This window comes from Pinus tabuliformis, chromosome X, assembly GCF_031772625.1.
Source record: "Pinus tabuliformis cultivar Carrire ecotype Pingquan chromosome X, CPIR1, whole genome shotgun sequence".
In the NCBI taxonomy this organism is placed as follows: domain Eukaryota; kingdom Viridiplantae; phylum Streptophyta; class Pinopsida; order Pinales; family Pinaceae; genus Pinus; species Pinus tabuliformis.
In genome coordinates this window covers 601,358,128-601,381,362 of record NC_142308.1, presented here as the reverse complement: position 1 = coordinate 601,381,362, position 23,235 = coordinate 601,358,128, and the positions used below count along the sequence as shown (strand labels likewise).

Genomic DNA, 23,235 nt, shown 5'->3' with positions numbered 1-23,235 from the left:
CATCTCTCAGAATGACAATTTTGCGAAGGGATGTAAAATTTGATAATGAGAAATCCATGCAGTGCTCTCTTGAGAGGGAGCTTCAGATTCCACTAAAAGAGGATCTTTTAGCTCCAAAGGAGGAACCTCAAGAAGTTGTGGAGCAGCCATAAATTGAGGAGTAGAGAGTGGAGACAACCACTCAAGCAGAACCATCTAGAGAAGGCAGAAAAAGGACCAGGGAAGTTGAGAGACTTGTGCAGGATGCGAGGGAGAATGTGGGTGCTCCTTCAAATCAATGCATACAAAGAAGGTCACCAGATCGATACACTGGCTACATGGCTCTAATGACTGAGCTTGTAGAGACTGATCATCCTCTTTCGAGGAAGTATTAGAGCAACCTATATGGGTTGATGCAGTGGTGGAGGAATATGAATCCATCGTAAATAACAGTGTTTGGGAAGTGGTCCCAAGACCAGCAGATAAATCAGTTGTGGGTTCGAGATAGATCTTCAAGGTAAAGCAGGTAGCAGGCGGAAGCATAGAGAAGTACAAGGCCAGATTTGTGGCTAAGGGGTACTTTCAAATTGAAGGGATTGACTATGAGGTGACCTTTGCTCCTGTAGCAAGGTACTCATCCATTAGTTCAATTCTTGCTCTAGTTGTGCAGATGGGGTGGAAGATCCACTAGATGGATGTAAAAACAGCATTCCTCAATGGAGTTATTGAGGAGGAGGTGTACTTTGAGCAACCAGAAGGCTTTGAGACTTTTGATTGGGACTCTCATGTGTGTAGACTCAAGTGAGCGTTCTACGGTCTCAAGCAAGCACCCCATGCTTGCTACACTGGGATCGATAGCCATCTCACCGGTTTGGGCTTCACCAAAAGTGAGGCAGATGCAAACCTCTATCATATTTTGGTAGTAGGTAAATTGTTGATCATTGTCTTATATGTTGATGACTTGATTTTAAGTGGTGATGAACAGCTGATCAAAACTTGCAAGGAGGACTTTGCAAGAGAATTTGAAATGAAGGACATGGGTCTCATGCACTACTTCCTCGGGTTGGAAGTATGTCAAGGTAATGGGGAACTATTTGTCTCTCAAGGCAAGTATGCAAATGAGATACTATAAAGGTTTTGCATGGAGAGCTGCAAACCCATGGCGACACATCTAGCGACCAAATAGAGAAAGGAGGATGCCACTTTAGGTGAAGAAGTGGATGCTACCATTTATCGATAACTAGTGGGTTCATTGATGTATCTTGTGAACACGACTAGATATGTGCTATGTAGTCAACCAGCTGAGCTAAGCTATGGTTAGGCCAATCAAATTATTTTGGAGGGCAGCTAAGCATGTTCTACGGTACCTCAGAGACACTACCCAGTTTGGACTATGGTATAGAAGGACGAAGGGAGTGAAGCTGTGTGGCTTCACATATGCATATTGGGTCCATCGAACCGAAAGAGTAAATCAGGTGGAATTTTCATTGTTGGGTCTGCAATGGTTTCTTGGTACAATAGGAAGCAAAGATTTGTGGCGCTCAGCTCGACAGAAGCAGAATACATGGATGCAAGTCAAGCAACATGTAGGGCGATAAGGATGAGAAAGATATTTGTTGGATTGTTTAGTCAGATTATGGATCCAACTATGATCTACTATGATAATCAGAGTTGCATCAAGCTCTTTGAGAATCTTGTTTTCCATGATTGATCCAAGCATATAGATACAAGTATCACCATTTACGGCACTGTGTGCAGAGGCGGATAATGTTGTTGCAGTACATTCCGACAGATGAACAAGATGCCGACATTTTGACAAAGGCCTTGTCAAGAGAGAAGTTTGAGTTCCATAGGTGCATGATAGGGGTGGTTGATAATCCCTTTCTTGCTGGGAGGGAGCGTTGAAAAATGCAGCAAGAAATTCTCAATTGATTTTTCCTTGATTAAATTGAGAAAAATGTGAATTTCTACATCAATAGACAACTTAGATGATGTTAACTTGTGTGACATGACTTGTGTCACCCAGTTTACTTAGTAAATTCAAGTTGGAGGAGATAGAGTTCAGTTTAGCATGTATTATTGCTAATTTGTAGCAATCAAGGTTAGTTATTTCAGGTTGTTTTTAGTTAAACTAGTTCCATCTTTTGGGGAAACTAGTGGAAGGTCAATAAAGCAGCGAGACTTCAGTCAAACTTAGTGATCATCTAGTTAACTGATCAATCAGCCCAAAATAGCTAGTGCATGCAGAGAATTCGAGTTACCTAGTTGAGGTGGAGATTCCAAGGTACTGTAACATCAGTTGTAGACTAGTCTTGAGTGCACAGATGTTGCATGTAGTCAGAGGATCAACCTAAAGGAATTGCGAAATCAATTTGAGGAATTTCCTAAATAATAGGGGCCTAATTTCTCAAGGAACAATGCAAGGAAATAGGAGCTCAAGCAAAGTCTGTGTCAGAGCCTATCAGTGAGCAGAGAGATAGGTTATGCACTTGCAGGGTGTGCTCAGTTGAGTAAAGCAATTGTAATACATCTCTATTCTTTTGATTTAATGCAAACATGCATTGGGGTTTTTAACAATTTGCTTTCCCCGAGAAAAATACTTGTTGCATGTGTGTTATTTCTTATTGCATGTCTAAAATTTTTGTTCTAGATTGTGAATTAATGTCCGCACTGCGCAAAGCGGTCAAGTAGGTTTGTGTCTTGTGATTTTGATCAAAACTTCATGCGTAGTTGCAAATATACATCGTAATTTCTACATGCCATGTGCTCATCTGTAGAAATGTACTACAATATCACAACACCCCTTTGGACCCTATCTCTGATGAAGTGATATTTTATCTCAAAATGCTTGGACCGATCATGAAACACGAGATTCTCAGAGAGCTTAATGCAACTCTGATTATCATAGTGGATCATTGTTGGCCCCATTTGCAGATCAAATAACCTTGCAAGCATCTTGCGAAGCCATACTGCCTCACAACTCGCCATACTCATTGCCATGTACTCTGCCTCTGTTGAACTGAGTGCCACTGATTGTTGCTTCCTGTTGAACCATGAGATCATAGCTGATCCCAAGCTAAAACAACATTCAGATGTGGACTTTTTGTCCACCACACTCCTTGCCTTATTAGAATCTCTGTACCCCTGCAGCTCCACTCTTGCTCCACTCTAGCTTTGACGTACCTCAGTCCAAAGTTTACTGTGCCATGTAGGTATCTCAGCACATGCCTTGCTGCCACCTAATGCACCTGTCTCGGATCCACCATGAACTGACTGGGTGTGTTCACAACAAAACATATATCCAGCCTAATGTTGACCAAATACATTAAGGAGCCTATCAACTGCTTGTATAGTGTGGGATCCACTAATTCACCTTCAAGAGTGCTCAACTTCTTCAAGTTAGTGGTCATCGGTCAGTGTAGACATAGGCCTACAATCCTCCATCCTGAACCTCCTCAAGGTCTCAACTGCACACTTGCCTTGTCCAAAAAAAAATTCTTTTGGCTGTTGCCACACCTCCAATCCCAAAAAGTAGTGCATCAAGCTGATGCCCTTGATGTCGAATTCCAAAGCAAGATCCTCCTTGCACATCCCTATGAGCTTCTTCGATCTTGTCAAAAATTGGTTGTCCACATACAATACCAAGATGGGTAGTTCACTCTCAACAAGCACAAAGTACAAGTTGGGATCCACCTCTCTTGGTGAATCCCAAACCAAGACGATATCCATCGATCTTGGCATACCATGTGCACAAAGCCTGCTTCAACCCATAAAGGGCCTTCTTCAACCTGCATACATGGGAATCTCTTGCATACACCTCAAAACCCTGAGGCCTCTCAATAAACACCTCCTCCTCAATTATTCGAGGAATGGAGTCTTCACATCCATTTGATGTATCCTCCACCCCATCTCTGAAGCAATGGACATAACTGCTCTAATGGATGCATATTTGGTGACAGGTGCAAGTGTCTCCTCGTAATCCTCTCTGTCTTTCTAGGAGAACCCTCTCGCCACAAACCTCGCTTTATACTTTTCGATACTGTCATCAGTTGCATGTTTGATCTTATAGATCCATCGAGAAGTGACCATAGACTTTCCCTCCGGTCTCAACACTATATCCCATACGTCATTGCTCATGATGGAGCCTAAGTCACCACATTGGTGTTCGAGGACTTTGAAATTCGGAAAAATTTCTACGATGAAAAATTTGAGGATAAAATTCGACATGAAGTTCGACATATTATAAAATTTAAATATTAAAAATTATATAATAGAAAATAATAAAATTTCATATTTTAAAAATATATATAATAAAATTCAACCCTTATTACAAAATAAAAAATTTATATATAATAAAGTTAAATATAAAAATTGTAGGTTATATCAAAATTGCCTAGCGTTGACAGAGCATATGAGGAAACATATAGAAGCCGTAGATTGTGGGTCCATATCGGGAAGCCATCGCTTGAGCTTGGCCATCGCCTGGGTCTGGAAACTGGTAATTTATCTTCATCTTGATCAGTATATGCATCTGGATGTGCTGCTGCTTGAACAAGCTAGGTAGGAAATCAACGTTAAACGTGAAAATTAAAACTTGAATACAACGATTCATATCGAGGAATCTGAATACAGGGATTCGCGCAGAGGAAACATTAGTGTTTGACCCATTATTGCAAGAGAAATTAATTTATGGATTGAACCAAATCTAACTTCAACTATTTAGTTTGAATCTGGATCAAGTTTGACGATTTTTGAATTTCAAGGAAAATGTTCACCAAACTTGGTGACTATGAATGGAGCTATACTCCTCTATGATGGCATCTCTCGAGACTTGCTCATCTATAGCCTCCTCAAAAGCAGAAAGATTAGATTCGCTGACATTGCTCATCAGTGCCAAATAACTGGAAAATCTTGTCAATGGTTTGCTTTGCCGGAAGGTGCTGCTAGGGGCCTCGACATGCTTCTTAGCATCCCTCAAGGTGTACTCGGCTCTACTTGGCCCATTTCGGCCTCCTCTTGGTAGAGCTCGAAGGAATACCTAACTCCTCTTCTAGATATACTGATTTTGTCCATGTTGCTGGTGCCACTGGGCCTTGCTCAACCTTAGGAGCCTCTCGCTCTCGATCCTCTATCATTGTTGGTTCCTTCTCATGAGATCTCCTAAGGGTCCCGCCATAATCAAATCTGACATCCCGACTCATGATCACTTTCCTCTGTCCTGGAATGTAGACTCGGTAGGCCTTTGAGAACTCACTGTAGCCCACAAATATGCCCGCCTCACACAAGGGCTCTAGCTTAGTCCTCTTCTCTATAGGAACGTGGACATAAATTGGACTGCTGAATATGTGCAAATGACACATCCGGTTTCATTCCTATATATAGCTCCTTAGGAGTCACATCCTCCAACACCATGTGATGATTCCTATTTTGCATGTACATAGCTGTATTGCAGGCATCTGCCAACAAAAACATAGGCAACTCCTAATCATAGATCATTTCCCTCACTGCCTCCATGATGGTCCTATTTTTCTTCTAGACAACCCCATTCTGTTGAGCATTGTAAGGTACTGTGAGTTCCTTTATCCCTGCTTCCTTGCAAAAATCCTGGAACTCATTGGAGATATACTTGTTCCCATTATCCGATCTTAGTACTTTAATTTTCTTTCCACTCTGGTTCTTTGCAAGAACTTTGAACTCCTGAAATAGATCGAAGACCTCATCCTTGTTGTTCAGGAAGTAGATCCATGTTTTCTTGTAATAATCATCTATGAACATCACAAAGTATAAGGACCCTGTGATCGATGTCACAGAGATAGGACCACAAACATTTGAGTGCACCAAGTCTAGCACTCCCTTGGACCTGGTCTCATTGTGAGGATGCACAACCTTGACCTACTTGCCAAGTGCACACCCTTTACACACTCCATCTTGCTCCACCCAGATCTTTGGAAACCTAGTGACCATCCTCTACACCATAGGAAGAGCTTTGTAATGTAGGTGCCCCATCCTCCTATGCCAAATCTCACTTTGGTTGTCACTCTCATGTATGAGAGCCTTCACCGACTGCCCTCTCAATAGATAGAGATCCCTCTCCCTTCTACCAATCACCCGCTTCTTGCTGAAATCAATCCCTTTTGGCCCAACAACCACTTCACCTCCCATAAAGCTGACCTCTAGTCCTCTGTCTTCTATAGCCGAAATTGAAAGGAGATTTTTCTCCAAACCTAGTACATATAACACCTCATTCACCTCCATGATGCCACCTGAGTCCATCTGGAACTTGATACTCCTAGTGCCCTCAATTGCATACTTGGCCTTATCACCAAGCTTGACATGTATATCTTTGGGTCCTTTGGTCATGTTGGTGAAGACGTCCTGAGATCTCATCATATGACGAGATGCTCCACTATCCACGAACCAGACACCTCTCGTGATGTTTCCAGAAAGGTAAGACAGTAAGGTGAAGTTTTTCTCAAACTTCTCTGCCATCTCCATCTGTGCAGTAGCTGCTGTAGCAGTCTTTCCCTTGTCCTTCTTTTTGTTTGGACATTGACTGACAAAATGCACGAACTTATGAGAAGAAAAGCACTTGACTTTGCTCATGTTCTTTTCCTTCTTGTTCTATGAAGATCCTTCTTTACCTTGGTTTTGCTTGGCCTTTTCTTTTCCCTTTTTCACTTGTGCAGCAAGAGTAAGCTCATCTTTATCTTCACTACCCTTTCTCTTTCTTCCGGTCAATGAGTTTTCCTATATCTCCTTCTAGGTGAAATCATCCCATAACTTGCTCCAATCAGGAAGTTGATGACAAGCAAGAATCCCATTACAAAAGTGGACCGGTGCTTTAGACACCCCTTCAGATCAACTTTAACCAGCTCCGAATCATGCACAATTTCCCCAACAGTTGCAAGCTCATCATGAGCCTATTGGACCCTCATGAGATAAGATGTCATGGTCTCAGATCTGTTCATTTTAATGTTGTTTAATTTCTCCCACAACACCATTTTTCTGTTCTCATTTGTACTTTGATAAAGACCAGTCAGAGCTACTCACATCTATCTTCCGGGGTACCCTGATATGCAAGGAATTATATGATCCCTCACACCATCCAAAATTATGAAGCTTACTTTCATGTCTTTGAGCTTATGCTCCAGTGTAAGCTTCGGATCTGAAGGAACCTGCACATCTTTGCCTATTAGATCACAGAGACCATTCATCTTTAGAATCATGGTAATTCTCTCCTTCCAGGGATTGAAATTTGATACCCTGTCCAACCTGTCTTCATATCTCAAACTACTCAATGATGCCATCTCCACAAATTGACCACGACCACAAAACCTAGCTACAAAATTTTAAGAAATAATTCTGCTGCCACAAAAAGGAAACCTCACTGCTGCAAACCCTCGTGATCTCAGATCTCTCTCTCAGAGTCTTCTAGATAGCTTTGATACCATGTTAAATTTCTAATACTAGCTAGATTTATTTTCTCACAACAATTTAATTTATTCCCAACAATTTATTTATTTACCCAAATAAATACTAAATCACCGAAAAATAAAATCATTGGTATTTTTAACTTCTAGAATTAAATATATGCAACATAAATAGACCAGAGAGATCAATCACACATTGCAAAGTAATTCACCCACAACAACTCTTCGTCATTTAACTATCTAGAAAATCTGGGGATGGGTTGAGCTCAAAATCTTAATGAAAATGCCAAACTAACCCACACGTCTAGGAAGAAGGTCTCCACCATGACATCATCCTTAAAGAATGATCAATCTCCATCAAGCAAGTGATGAAATGGTCCATGAGTGCTCCTCGCTCCAAGAAATCATCAAAGTGCATGGGTACATCTCCAAAAGGCACTTGCTCCACCATGACGTCATACTCAAAAAGGCTTATGTCACCCTCCTAGGGCACATTGTGATGACATAGTATCATCTATGGCAGGCGTTGGCATTAAGGCATGGTGTGTTAGCCCTCCCAAGTCATCTCAGTGACATCCATCCTCATCTGGGCTCTGGAACAAGGCAATGTTGATCGAATAGGGTCAAAACCAACCTGGGAGCATCTTGGGTCCATTTAAGCACATCGTCAAGTAAGGCAATGCCCAACCTTTTTGGCCCAGTGTTTCAACATCTAGAGGTACATCAAGAGGTGTGGAACCATTGGGAATCTACTCAAGGCCCAACGCTCATCTCTGGAGGGGCAACATTGCGGTTACAAGGTCACATCTTCTCACAAAACAAAGAAAAATGTCCTTTGGAGTGTGCTGGAGAGGAGCCAAGCCATCTTTCAGGGGACCTTTGCTATGTGTGTGACACTACCTAAAACACCCACACGTCTAGGAAGAAGGTCTCCACCATGACATCATCCTTAAAGAATGATCAATCTCCATCAAACAAGTGATGAAATGGTCCATGAGTGCTCCTCGTTGCAAGAAATCTTCAAAGTGGCACTTCCTCCATCATGACGTCATACTCAAAAAGGCTTATGTCACCCTCCTAGGGCACATTGGGATGATATAGTGTCACCTATGGCAAGCGTTGGCACCAAGGCATGGTGTGTTAGCCCTCCCAAGTCATCTTAGTGACATCCATCCTCGTCTGGGTTCTGGAACAAGGCAATTCCCATCGAATAGGGTCAAGGCCAACCTGGGAGCACCTTGGGTCCATTTAAGCACATCATCAAGTAAGCCAACGCCCAAGATTTTTGGCCTAGTGTTTCAACATCTAGAGGTACATCAAGAGGTGTGGATCCATTGGGAATCTACTCAAGGCCCAATGCTCATCTCTGGAGGGGCAACATTCGGGTTACAAGGTCACATCTTCTCAGAAAACATAGAAGAACGTCCTTTGGAGTGTGTTGGAGAGGAGTCAAGCCATCTTTCAAGGGACATCTGCTATGTGTGATACTACCTAAAACACCCACACGTCTAGGAAGAAGGTCTCCACCATGACATCATACTTAAAGAATGATCAGTCTCCATCAAGCAAATGATGAAATGGTCCCTGTGCGCTCCTCGCTCCAAGAAATCATCAAAGGCATGGGTACATCTCCAAAAGGCACTTCCTCCACCATGATTTCATACTCAAAAAGGCTTATGTCACCCTCCTAGGGCACATTGGGATGGCATAATGTTGTCTATGGCGAGTGTTGGCATCAAGGCATGGTGTGTTAGCCCTCCCAAGTCATCTGAGTGAAATCCATCCTCATTTGGGCTCTAGAACAAGGCAATGTCCATCGAATAGGGTCAAGGCGAACCTAGGAGCATCTTGGGTCCATTTAAGCACATCATCAAGTAAGGCAACACCCAAGCTTTTTGGCCCAGTGTTTCAACATCTAGAGGTACATTAAGAGGTGTGGAACCATTGGGAATCTACTCAAGGCCCAACGCTCATCTCTGGAGGGGCAACATTGGGGTTACAAGGTCACATCTTCTCACAAAACAGAGAAAAACATCCTTTGGAGTGTGCTAGAGAGGAGTCAAGCCATCTTTCAAGGGACCTCTACTATGTGTGTGATACTACCTAAAACAAGCCTCTCAAAATCAAGTGAAATCAACATCATTAGGGACATAAAACCATTAAAGCATCATAGTGGACCATATCTAATGCTAAGGTTACAAAAATACTTCATCTTACATTTTATATTTTCTTTCTATTGTGGCTTTGTATGCTTTTATCATTCTTTTAGCTACATCAACTTCCAGGGCCAAAATTTCGAGCCCTAACTCAAGGATGTGGATATAGGGGTGCTAATCCCAATGGCAATTGACAATCAACTTAAAGAATGGAGATGAATAATGGGGAAGGAGGGAAGGTGGTAAGTATGGATTATCATGGACATGCTATATCTATCAGTGCCCCCTATTAGTGGCCCTCCTAAACCATAAGGCCTTAGAGGTCTTACTAGACTAGAGTCAAAGGCTAACCTCCTAGGTGAGATGATTCCTATTAATATGCTTGTAACATTAAATGAAAGCACATGATTGGTAAAATGGTTAAAGAAACTATTGATAGATGACCCACCTTCCTTCAAGAAGAATGCTAAATGGGAGAGAGCACTCACTGGAGAAATAAGTGAAGATCTCTGACACAAAGCTATCTAAATACCATTATAGGGTTGATGGTTGGATGGTTGTCAAACGAGGAGAAAAAATTTCTCCTATTCATTAAGCACTTTTGGTAGGTAACAATTTGTATGCCCAAGTTTGTGATGTTAACATGTATTGATGTCATCTACCTTTGTAATCATTGCCACGTATTTGATTGGATTGCAAGATGATTCTAGGTTACCAAGCTTGTGCATCTTATCTATTCAATCACAATATCCCAAAGCAACAACCTTATATGTATTCTCTATGCCTTTTGCAACCCATTTGTTAGGCCAAAATTTTGACTTTTCCTTAGTGTAAGTTATGCAATAATAATTTTTTTTTAATAGCCATATCTATAACAAAAAGCACTTCATTGAAGGTATTGTTGCCAATAGAGATGTCGTCACTACCAAGGGAAATGAGTGTTGAGTCAGCTCTCAAAACAACCTAAATTCTTGGCGATGGTTCCTGGTTGAGGGTTGACTACATGGTTGAGTTCAGGTTGTTTTGAGTGTTGACTACAGGGCCAAGTTTAGGCCAATTTGCAGAGATCTGAGTACGGGGGTCAAGGACGCCGAGGTGTGGTTATCAAAAAAGCTCAAAGCACTGACAACAGTCTTGTGTGAAGGTGAGTGGAGTAGCTGCCAGGAGGGACAACTTTCTTTGACTAAGAATTGACTCTTAAACAAGTAAACAAGCTGGAAGTTGGACCTTATTGAGGATTGGTATCCTCATCCTCTTGACAGGTCGGGGCCTGCAATCTTTATAAGTTGGTGCTTACTGAGAATTGGTGTTCTCATCTTGTTGACAGGTTGGAGCTTACAATTTCTCTTTGTAAGTTGGTGCTTACAGAGGATTGGCGTCCTCATAAATCATTGTAATAAATTGAAGGTTGTTTTCATGTGTTCCTTATTCATGTCTTGAATTGCACTTTGATATCTATGTTTATTGTGGATGATGGATTATGCGATATGAATTTTGTTTCAAGATTTGCCAAGTGAAAAATTATTAAAAGGAACGAAATACTGATTCACTCCCCTCTCAGTATTTTCAACAATTGGTATCAGTGCAGGCTTCCTCTGTTGGAGAACGCAGAAGGGCAGCTATTAATTCAAATTCTCCTTAACCTAAATAATTGCATGTGAACTTTAGTTATCTTCTTATGTTTCTTTATTAGATCTTTTTATCAAACAATTTTCAAGAGCAAAACAATAAAGACAATGGGCACAAGATATAGGCTCCAGGCTAGGGCAAAACCCCTCCAAAGGGAAAACCCAAAAATAATCTCTTCTCTTCTTATAGAATTTGCTTCCAATGAGAAAAACCAAGACCCAAAACCCTAGACCAAGTCCTCCTCCAAGCACCAAGTCAGCCCTCCAAGAAGCCCCTCCAATCAGGTCAAAGATCAACTAAGTCAATAAGGGTCAATCGTGCTTCAACCATCTTCCAGCTTCAACTTCAGCCCCCAACTTCGACTTGCAATCTTTAGCCCTGTAGTAGTTGTAGAAACCCTAGATTATTTGCACGTGTGAGAGAAAAATGGCCCAAAAACAGATTTTTCTTCTTCTTCTTGATTTCTCCTTGCTTCCTTAACCTTTGCTCTTTCTTTCTTGATGTTCCTAGCTTCAAATCAAACTTCTTCTTGAGAGATCAAATTGGTGTCTAAATGAGGTTGAATCTGCTTTTATTTATAGGCTTTTTATGAGGTCGAATACCCTTCTTTAGGACGACTTGTCACTTCCAGGGCTAACTTGTGCTTGGAGGTTCATAGGTCTATGTAGACTCAAAGTCAATATCTTTTGCATGTTACAACTTGCCCAAAAGGGTCTTATACAATTAACAAGGACTCTCTTGACTCAAGAAAAATATTCTTTTGACATGACAAATCCTAGAAGCATAAAGAACATACTTGACCTAGATGACCATCAAAATGGAGCATGAAACCCATGCTTAAAATAATATATATATATTTTTGAATTTTTTATTTTTTATTTTTTTTATTTTCCTATAACATAAAATATACATGATGACTTAATTACATTGACAATTATGAAGACCGAAACTAGTTACATTTCCCAACACTTCCTCTTAACTAGGGAGTTATTCATAATTGTACAACCGATACAATGTTATTATCAAACTAAAGAGTTCTCATAAGAAGAGCTGGATTGGTAGGCCATCTTTAAGCATCAACATTATGACTAGCACTATCAACATAGTAAGGCCTTAACTTGACAAACTCTTTCTTATACAAGAGCATAATGCTGGGAGACTTTACATGAGATACCACACTACCTCTACAAGGTACATACCCCATCTGGATGTTCACTAGGTATGTCCTTTTAGGAGTATTCTTATCTTGTATTCCCGATCCTCAAAGAATATCGGTCCTCTTCGACCACTCTTACCTTGGATACCTGTGCAATCCTTGAAGAGTTTCGGTCCACTTCCTAGCTTGGATTTTCTATCCTCAAGGAAATCACAGATGCTTATCTAATCCTCCAACCACCATTCTCTCTCCATGATCTTCACTTAGACGTACGACTGTTAGTCCTGGCCTAGTGCATGACACATGAAGAAGATGATACAAATGTGATGTTCAAAGGCTTGATTCGGACCGGTTTTGGGCCAGAAACGGCCAGATCAGTTGGTTCCACCGGTTCCGGTCCGATTCTGATAACACTGCGACCATCTGCAGCATGCTTTATCTTGTATATCCATTTGGAAGTCACTACTTCCCTTTAGGCCTTGGCACAATTTCCCAAACATTATTCTTTATGATCGATTGGTATTCCTCATTCATCGCTTCCTTCCACGCTTGTTGGTTAATTGCTGCTTCATATGTGGAAGTTTCTTCATCAATGAGTTTTGTCATGAGGGCTGCATAGCTGGAGAACCTCATAGGTTTCTTCACTTCTCTAGATGTGCCATCAGGAGCTGCATGTCCTTCTACCTCTTCTAATGTGGATCTAAGCCATGCTAGTCTCTTCTTGATCTCTGGAACTATGACTGGTTCTGCTAGATCTTGAGGCCCTTTTGGCCTTCCGGTACATTCTATAGAACTTGAGTGCTCCTCCCTTGAGGCTTCCTATTTAACTTCTTCCAAGGAATCTACGGAGACTTCCTTAGACCTCCAATATGCCACTTTCTCATCGAAGGTGACATCTCGACTGACCTCAATCCGATGCTACTCTGGAATGTATATTCTGTAGGCTTTTGAAGATTCACTATATCCAACAAATATGCCTTTCTTTCCTGAAGGCTCAAGCTTGTTCCTCTTATCCTTAGGAACATGAATATATACATGACAATCAAAGATACTCGTGCCCAACTTTTGGCTTCCTTTTGGAGAAGGCTTCTTTAGGAGTCATACCTTCCAAAACTCTATGAGGACTTCAATTTTGAATGTACACAATTGCCCGTGATGCTTCACCCCACAAGAACAATGGCAAATCCAAATCATGCATCATGGCCTTGACAAAATCTTCAATGGACCTGTTCTTTCGTTCTGCTGCACCATTTAGTTGTGGATTATAGGGGACAATTAGCTCCCTGTTAATCCTAGCCTACTTGCAGAAAGAAGCAAGCTCCTTTGAGGTGTATTATCCTCCATTGTTAGATCTCAATATCTTGATCTTTTACCTGCCAAGTTTTTCACTTCAACTTTGAATTCATGGAACTTGTAGAATACCTCATCTTTTGACTTCAAGAGATATATTCATGTCTTCCGGGAGAAGTCATCAATGAATGTCATGTAGTATAACGAACCTCCGAGTGATTTTATGGGCATCAAACCATAAACATTAGAATGAATCAAGTCCAAAGCTTCCTTAGATCTGTTGTCACTATTTGGAAATAGTTTCTTGATGTTCTTCCCAAGAGCACAACCTTTGCATACACCATCGTTCTTTATCTATAGTTTAGGAACCCTTGACACTATTTCACTTAATTTAGGCAATGCTCTAAAATGAAGATGTCCATACCTTCGGTGCCATAGCTCACTTGGATCTATTTCGTCATGTACTAATGCTTGATCTAGTTGACTCACAAGTCTATACAGTCTTCCATCATGAATCCCAATAACCCTAGCATCATCTATATTAGAGCCCTTTGACCATACAAATACTTTGCCATCCACAAAAGCAACCCTATCCCCTTTATCTTGTAAACAAGAAACAAAGACAAGACTGCATAGCTGTTATTGTTTCCCAATTCAACCCTTTGAGACAACTTCTTCTTTGTCATGCTTGAAAGATTCCCACGCTCTTCGGTCATGTGTCTTGATGCTCCACTATCTACTAGCCACATGTCATCATCATCTGCAAAGGAACCTGTCAAAGCAGAATAGTAGAAGAAATATTTTTCACCTTTGGGCTTCTTCGGTTTTTCATCTTCTTCAACTTCTGCTGTGGAAGCATGTTGTTTCCCTTTTCTTTTCTTGTTAGCCATATTAGGACAATCTCTCTTGAAATGTCCATATTCTTGACAACCATAGCATTGTATCTTAGATAAGTCTTTCTTCTTCTTAGAGGAAGAAGATCCTTTTCCTGACTTCTTATGTTGAGGTCCAAACTTCTTCTTTCCCTTGTTCTTGAAGCGAGCTGCAAGGGCTTGAACTTCTTCATCTTGATGATCTCTAGTCATCAATCTTGCTTCTTCTTGAGCACATGATGTCCATAATTGCTCAAATGAAGGAGCTTCTTTCCAATTGCTTATGCCTGTTGCAAATGCATCCCATGATCTAGGAAGACCATTGAGTGCTGTAGTCACAAGTTCTTGATTGAAAATAGATTCTCCAATAGCTGAAATTTGATCTCTGATTTGTGAAATCCTTACGAAGTATGAAGCCACAATGTCGTCATTAGTCATCTTTGTATTTTGGAGCTCATTCTTCAAACTCATGGATTGACCAACATTCTTGATAGTGTAGAGATTTATTAGGGCATCATACATCTTCTTGGAGGTATCATGCTTTGCAATGTAGGGAATAAGATGATCTCTAATGGAGTCCACTATTAGACTCATGGCAGTAATATCATCCTCCTTGAACTTCTCTTTTCCAGTTGCATCAGTCGGTTTAGTAGTCTTTCCTATCACAATATCCAACACTTTGTTTTTGGCAAGAATAAGATCTATTCTAACTTTCCAGGCTCTGAAGCTTGATGCTCTCTCTAGCTTGTTTTCGGATTTCATGGAGGAAGTCGTAGATACCAATGTACAAGGAGGACTTTAATAAAATGCTCTCTCTAGGGTTTCTACAAAGGTGATCTCGATGTACCTTCCTTTCGTCACTAAAGCTTTGATCCCATGTTGATTTTTAGTGCAATTAGGGTTAACACAATTTCTGAAATTCTGATAATTACTTTTGATGTAGATCTTTTTTTAGCTTATTCCAATATATCATTCAACAATTATACTTCAAAAATTCAATAATAAAGAATAGTAGAACAATAGAGATCACAATGCACAAAAGAGAGACAAGATTTACCCTCGGAAAGCCCACTATGGGGAAAAACTTAGCAACCTTTTCAATAGAGAAATTCTTCTTGTTCAATGAGAGACACACCTAGACCTAGAAATTCTTCTTGGTCAAACTTGGTCTTCTCCTCCAAGTCAAGTCACTCATATTTGATCTTGCATTTCGCTCTTGATCCTGCACTTCCAGAATTTCAGCCCTCTTGCAATACCAATTGACCCAAAATTTCGGCCCTACAACAATTTCCCTAGTAACCCAAAAAAATTCACCCCCCTGCAACAGTTGCCCCAGAAACTGCAAATCATAGATAGAGAGATTCCTTCACACGTGTGAGTTGCTAGAGAGATATGAGAGAGAAAATTCAGCCTTCTTCTTCGTCCCTTTTTGTCCTTCTTGTCCTTCGCTCACTTTCCCAGAAACTATCTTGAGAGAGGAATACGAATTGCCCAAATGAGGAGCTCGAGCTGCGTTTATATAGTAGTCTTTCTAGGGTGAATGGACGTGTCTCTTGGCGCCGACTTGACTTGGAGGGAAGCTGACTTGTCACTTTTGGAGCCAAAAATTTCATTTTTAAAAATTCAAATTTACATCTTTTAAAAGTCGCAATGGGACTTTGACTCAATAAATTTTCCTTTGACTCAAGCATTTATAAATATGCTTTACAATGGTAAATATAATTACATCAAGGGACCACAAGTACATTATGAGGACCGACCATAGTTGCAAATTCAACAACACCACCATTCAACAATGCACAACGTCAAAGACAATGCACAAGAGATATTTTAGGTGGAAATGCTTCCAATGCTTTTAATATAGGTCTTTAAAGACTACATCAATAGGAAGCTTCAACTTCCAAAATTCTCCAGCAACAACTAGGAGGAGGCTCAAACCTCCTAATTTATCAGCTCCAACTGAAAGAATGCTCCAATTTATTAGCTCCAACTGGAAGGAGGCTCTAACTCGCTGGTTTTATCAGCTCTAATTGAAAGGATGTTCCAACACCTTGGTTAACCAGCTCCAACTGGAAGGATGCTCCAACACCCTACAAGCTGCAACTTGCCCTAGCACCATCTTGTCGCCTTGAAGTGTTCTCAGGCTCCAACCTGAAGGAGACTCCAATCTCCTCCTTGCACCATCATGCAACCATTAAGATAGAATATAGACGAATAAGATTGATTAAACACGCTACTCAGCCACTGCTATCAATAACACCGTGCATTGCCTCTGCTGTTATCATATGATTGCTACAACATAGCTATAATTGCCACTGCTGTTACTACTTCCACTGCCCTTTCTCAAAATCAAATCACATCATTGATAACTCTTGTGTGCATGCACAATTCGATGTGCCACAAGTCTGTCCTGTGCCTAGCCTTAAGCTGTCTCAACTGCTGCCTAGGGAAACACAAAATCATACATGCCCTCTCGGCTATCTCAAACCCTAGCTACTCAGATTGGCTATATGCAAGTGAACTAACAACACCACAATCAACTCTTAAGTCTTCAAAACATATACTAGGGATTTTTATCATCAAGGATACATCAATAAAGTTTTCATGCCTTCAACAAGGTCTGTCTTTGGGTTCTGAATTCAGTGCTTCTTCCAGATTTCAATTTGGATTAATAATAACTCCAATAAACCCAAATAACTATATAGAATCATATATCAAATTAAGTGTTCTACAATTTGATTCATTCAGGTGCTCTTCTACAAATTAAGCCTTTTCGACGTCGATGCTACAAAAAGGCACACTGTCGGTTTCCTTAATTGTTTAACAAAATGAAATTCATAAATCTAAAATAAAACAAATTTTGGCCTTACCGCTATAGACCCCGAACCTGTGACCTCGGTGTTTAATGCAAACTCAATGTCAATGTTCCAACTTCGTTTTATTTTGTGGTAACCATGTCGAATTGTAATTATGACTCTAGCGCTCCATCATCTCTTGGAGTTCATGATCCTTGTTGACTTGTCATTCAACCTTATTGCGTAACGCAATACACTTGTCAATAATTAGGCGTAGTCTGTCACAACACGACATATGCTCCCGCAATCAAACCATATCAATCACCATAATCTTTGTTCGGACTCAGACCTTGAACCATACAAGCTGTGAATTGTTTATCATGAGCCTCAACATTGCAACCTTGTAACCGAGTTTATAATGAGATTCTACTGCGAGATCACCCAAACCTGATTCGATTTCAGTCCCATAAAATCTGATCAAAACTCGTTCGCTGAAGAATTCTTCCACCAATCACAGGTAATCATATAAGCGTTGATTTCAAAGTTGCGAGAATGCGTTCGATTCACTTCGAGAGGATTTACATGAACTGGTGGTCCATAACCGGTTCCTTTTCAACAAACGAGGCTTCTATAATTAGATTAATAACACTGCGCAACACACTTCCAGGTCATTAGTCTAGTTATGGACCGATCCTGTCTGTCTGTCAGAACATCCAAGGCCTTGCATTTCTCTGTGCTATGTATAGTAGATCTGTTTAACAATTAGCAACTCCTTCGCCTTCTCGCCTAAGAAATGTCTTACCGAAAGCTATCCATGACACTACTAGCAACCCTTACATCGATTACGAGTCCACCAACCATGCTAGAATTTTGATTGATGTATGCGAAATCTTCAACAGCTACGACCACTGTAAAATAAACAAAGAACTCGAAGAATCCACTTTACACACCTTTGGTCACTGTAAACGCACCAGGTGAGGTCTCGCTTCCTTTTTTGTGCCAGAATAATAGAAAATGCAAAGAACAAGTGACCAAATCTCTATGAGAATATGAATGCTTCTTCACTGCTTCTTTTCGACACAACACAACCAGACGCTATTAATCCTGTTAGAATTCCTGAAGAAGCCGCTCCAAAGTATGTATGGCGATCTGATGAAATACCTAAGTTTTTTATCCTTCGTCATTGAAATCGTCATATAAACAATGGCTTAAAATATGACCATACACTGTCAGTTCTTCACATTGTTATTTAATTAATCACCATCATAGAGAAGATCGTTACAAAACCCATTACTGCTTCTTTTGCAACTAAACATAAACCTCTGTTTTCCATCACAAACTCAAACTTGTCAACAAACCTCAGAATTCAGAACATGTCATTGATTCTTGCATCAGAACAAACAAATCAAAAGCTGATGCAAAGCTCAGTTTTTTATTTGTCAAATGCACAAGTTTGTTTGTATATATAGACAGGAAGTGGACCCAAGCTTAGACAGGTCAACCAAGGTCAAACAATCACTTCCTGTACACTTGGAATAAAAATTCACCTTCACATAACCAACAACATTAATAAAGATATTAGTGCTTAATTCTAGATTATCATGGTCCATATGACCATGTCTTAGGGTCATCCCGAACCTCCTTTGCATGCCTATTTGGGATAGGGAAATCCTCATTTGGAGGGATGATAACACCCACACAAATTAATCAAATTTTCTTCAATATAAATCAAATATTTAACCAATCAACAAGCTACCTTTAGCATTCAATTTGGGGTTTCTTGACCACACACTTGGGGCTCCAACTTTGACTGGACATATCTCCTCAACTGTGAGGAGTTATGTGGCATGCCATCTATCAATGGAATCAACATGACGAGGACAATCGAATGCTGATGGCCTTTCTTGCAAATATACTGATCTTTCCATCCAAAATCTTCATCAAAAGCGGGGCATCATGACCACACCATAGGAGCTTCTCATCCTTCCAGGCTTCTTGACCAGTGGAGCATCCAATCAATGTAATCCATGGACTAATATTAAGAGCGTTCAAAGGCTAACGTTGGCATCAATGACAACACCGTTCAACAAAACCACCATTGTAGCATCACATCCATCCATTTTTGATCCCTTTATTCATAAGGTAATCCATCTTTTGATGCCTTTATTCATAAGGGACTCATCAAAGCATTGTAATCATCTTGGGAGTTAGGAGAGTCTCCTAAGCATCCCCCCCCCTACCCAGTGGGGATCTCTTGTGTGGTGTCCCTTTTCATGGCGCAACCTCTTTGGGCTAAAATTAACCTTTAGATTAGCTTAGTCACACAACATTAGATTAATTTTCTTATATTTCACTAAATTAGTTTCATTTCATTGGTCTAGTTCCATTCCATTTGATTAGTCTAATTAGATAGCATTAGATTAGTCTAATTCTCATTTCACTAGAGTACTTTGATTTCTTGATCTTAGTTTAGATTTCAATTATTGCTTTCTAGAATAGATCTCAATTCTTGTTCTCAGATTAATTTCAATTTCTTGCAAAGTAACAAACGCTATAACAATCTTGCCTTGATCCTTGCTCATGATCATTGTTAGGTTTTGGTAGCATCGGAAGTGCTCTAGCCTTGAAAATTGGTGGAGAGGCTAAGGCACATGAGTTCTAAAGAACCCAGAAACCGTTTGGTGAATTCCACCCGGATTGTATTTTATTAAAATAATTAATATTTTTAATGGAGTTCCTAAGTCTAAACTTAGGGAAATTAAAATATTAATGGGTTTTAATAAAAATATGAGTGAGAATGATCTAAAAGGCGGATCAAGTCATGTTTTAATCTTAGCCATTGATTAGAGACTTAATCTTGGCCGTTGAAGACTCAACAGGAAAAATATAAAATGGAGGCTTGGGGTTCATTTGGAAATACACACAGAGAGATTGAGGAAATTGATTTTTTGAGGTGAGAAGTTTTCAGGAGGAAAATTGATTGGGGAGATCTTGTTGCTGAGGGGCAGAAAGAATCCGGGAGAAGGACTTTCCGGAAAATACGGAACAGAGAGGCAGAGAGAGCTTGTAGAGAGGCAGTGCAATAGCTGGGAGAGCTGACGCAGAAAAGCTGTCTGTCACGCAAAATATAGAACTGCCAGAACAATCGAAACTGTCGAGAATTGCCGAAACTGCCGAGAGAGCTGACACAGAGGAAACGCAGTAACCGGGAGAGCTGATGTAGAAAAGCTGCCTGTCACGCAGAATCCAGAACTGCCGGAACTGCTGGGAATTGCCGGAACAATTGACATAGAGGGTAGAGAAGGTGATGCAGGGCTGACGCAGAGCCAATGCAGAAATAGCCGGGGTTAGTCAGTGTTGTGCCGAAACAGCCGGAATTCTGTCAGGTGAAGTGAGGTAAAAGTTTAAAACTCACTCAGATTTTCCTCTAGTATTTTCTCTGTAAAGGATTGCTAGATGAGCATCCTAGATTTGTATTCAGATATTTCTCCTGCATATTAGTAAACCCTTAGAGTTGCTGCACCGGTTTTCCCGTATTGGGTTTTTTCGGGAACTATTGTGTCCAAAAATAAGTGTGTCTTATGTCTCTGCTTTGTTTTCTGTTTCATGAGATCAAATATTTAATTAGTGTAGGCTGCAGAAATAATTTGCTTCAGTATTCAGAAGAATAACTTGATGAATGTAATTTAAAAATCAAGTAGGTGAAGTAGATTCAGATTTGCTGCAGTAGGGGTTCCTTCGAGTCTAGGAATTTTCACAATCATAAAAGTTTTGTTGGTTGATTTAGTCTAATAGGGAAAACCGCTTCTATATCTCCTTATTGTGAGAACTGCTTCTATATCTCCTTATTGTGAGCTTGGGGGAAATTAGTAACCGTTTAACTTTCGAAATCAGGCTAAGGGCTTGTTACCCCTAGTGTTGGATCTCCTTGCAAACGGGTTGACTTGTTGGCTCTCGGGAGTACTCATTGAAGCAAAGCTTCCTCTTGTAGGATCTCCTTGCAACTTTCCTTAACCCAATGAGGATAAGGCTGGAAGAAGAAACTCACATTAGTTAGATTTGATTTTATTGCAATCACATTCCCACATTGTGCACTCAAACGGATCACCACATATCCGTCAAATTAACTTAAATCCAAGTGAAATCTAACCTTAACAAAAATGTACCAAGAACATTTCATTTACAACATTCTTTTACTTGGTTATTTTCATTACAACATTTACTTTCAAACATTTACTTTTGCGCTTTCCATTTCCAAGTACAAACACTGTACTTTCAAGCAACTGCCATTTACTGAGTATTTCATTTGCAAGTATTTACTTTTCGAGTGTTTGAGCATTTGCTTTCACAAGCTATCTTATTTGGCACTGGTCTCTATTTGTTATATCGTTTGTGAATATTTCATTCATTTGGTCATTATGGTTATATGTGCCTCTTATTATTTCTTTTACTTGTGAAATCATTTACATGCTCTTGAAGTGATATGCTGTGATTTGCATTTAGATGGTTGAATGTGCTCTTGGTTAACTCATTTAAATGCTAGAATATTGCTTGCTTAACTTTGTTTAGTCAATCCTTGGTTCTTTTTTTTTCCTCATAGGGACTACTCCCCTTGACTTCGCTAGAAGTTAGCCTAAATGGAGGAGTTGGGAATTGAGTGACAGTTGCTCAACTCAAGACTTGTCCCCAAGGCCACACCAAGTGGATTAAAAATTTACTCCATGTCAGTTCAGGTGTGGATTTAGGCGGCAAATGCACCTAGAAAAGTTTGCCTCTTTCTCAGGGTGAAAATTGGGAGGCATGCAGTATGCTTCTCAAGAGAGATTTGTGCATGCGTATATTTATCTGACAACAGTATATATAGAGGGGTGGCGCTCTGCCAAAGGTTAATTTCAGCCTGCTGTCCTAGAATTGAACACATACAGCTCTTATATCCTTAGAAGATCAACTTCAAACATTATTAGCAGATGTCTGATAATCACAGCAAATAAAATAGAGCTGTTACTTTTGGATCTTTGCACCCTACTGAGGTTGTCCGTAGGATTGATTGTTTCCATGTTTAGAACATCATTTATCTAGGGAGGAAGTATGCATTGTCTAGGTATTTCCAGCATGTTTATACCTCAACATTAGCAAATACAGAACAGTGATGTACTTGGAGAGGAACACTTTACAAATGCTATGTTCAGCCAGCTGAGTGTGCACAATGAAATGTTACAGCTTAGTGAATAAAAAAATCAGTGAAGGGTAAGGATATTACTGAAGGAGATATGTCCAAATGATTGTATACTTGGCATTTTTCACATGCATACAGTTTGTTTTGACGTAGAGGGTGAGTTGAAGTGGCATGCAAACAGACTGACATCAGGTTGACCCTCTCTTTTTTTGCATCGCTAAGGTGCACCTCGTCTCCTACCATTCCTTGGTTTCTATAAAACAGTGCTGGGGATCAGTAGTCTAGGAGGTTAGACAAATTTCATTGACTGGTTACAGCAGCTGGTGTTTACCATCTCTTCGATTCCATTCCGATCTTGACAAGCTTCTTCTGCCACTGCATGCCCCAGATTGACTAAGCAGTCCTCATTGAATTTGTGACCATGTTTTCGTTTCCACCTTTTTATTAATGCATTGAATGGATTTGCTATGTTTAGCCCCAAACTCTTTGAATTGGTGTGGGTGTTTTACTTGTGCAATTGTGTTGCAAGGGTTTAGTTTGTCATTGTAATGCACACAGTTTGATATTCTATTTCACTTTAGGGTGCACATTTACTTCATTTCACTTAATCATTGTCATAATTTGCTTTATACATTTGACCTTGAACCAGTTTATTTTAATTTCATTGGATCCATCATTTTTGAGTGCTTTTGGACATCCCAAGGGAAATGGTAGTGTGCTGATTTGATTGGGTTGTTATAAATGTTGAAAAT

General features: G+C 40.1%; 1 protein-coding gene across 2 annotated transcripts in view; it reads left to right on the top strand.

Moving 5' to 3' along the window:
* The window catches only part of LOC149141470 (SWR1 complex subunit 6-like), a 277,229-nt gene that overhangs the window by 171,181 nt on the left and 82,813 nt on the right, over positions 1 to 23,235 (top strand). The window lies entirely within an intron of this gene.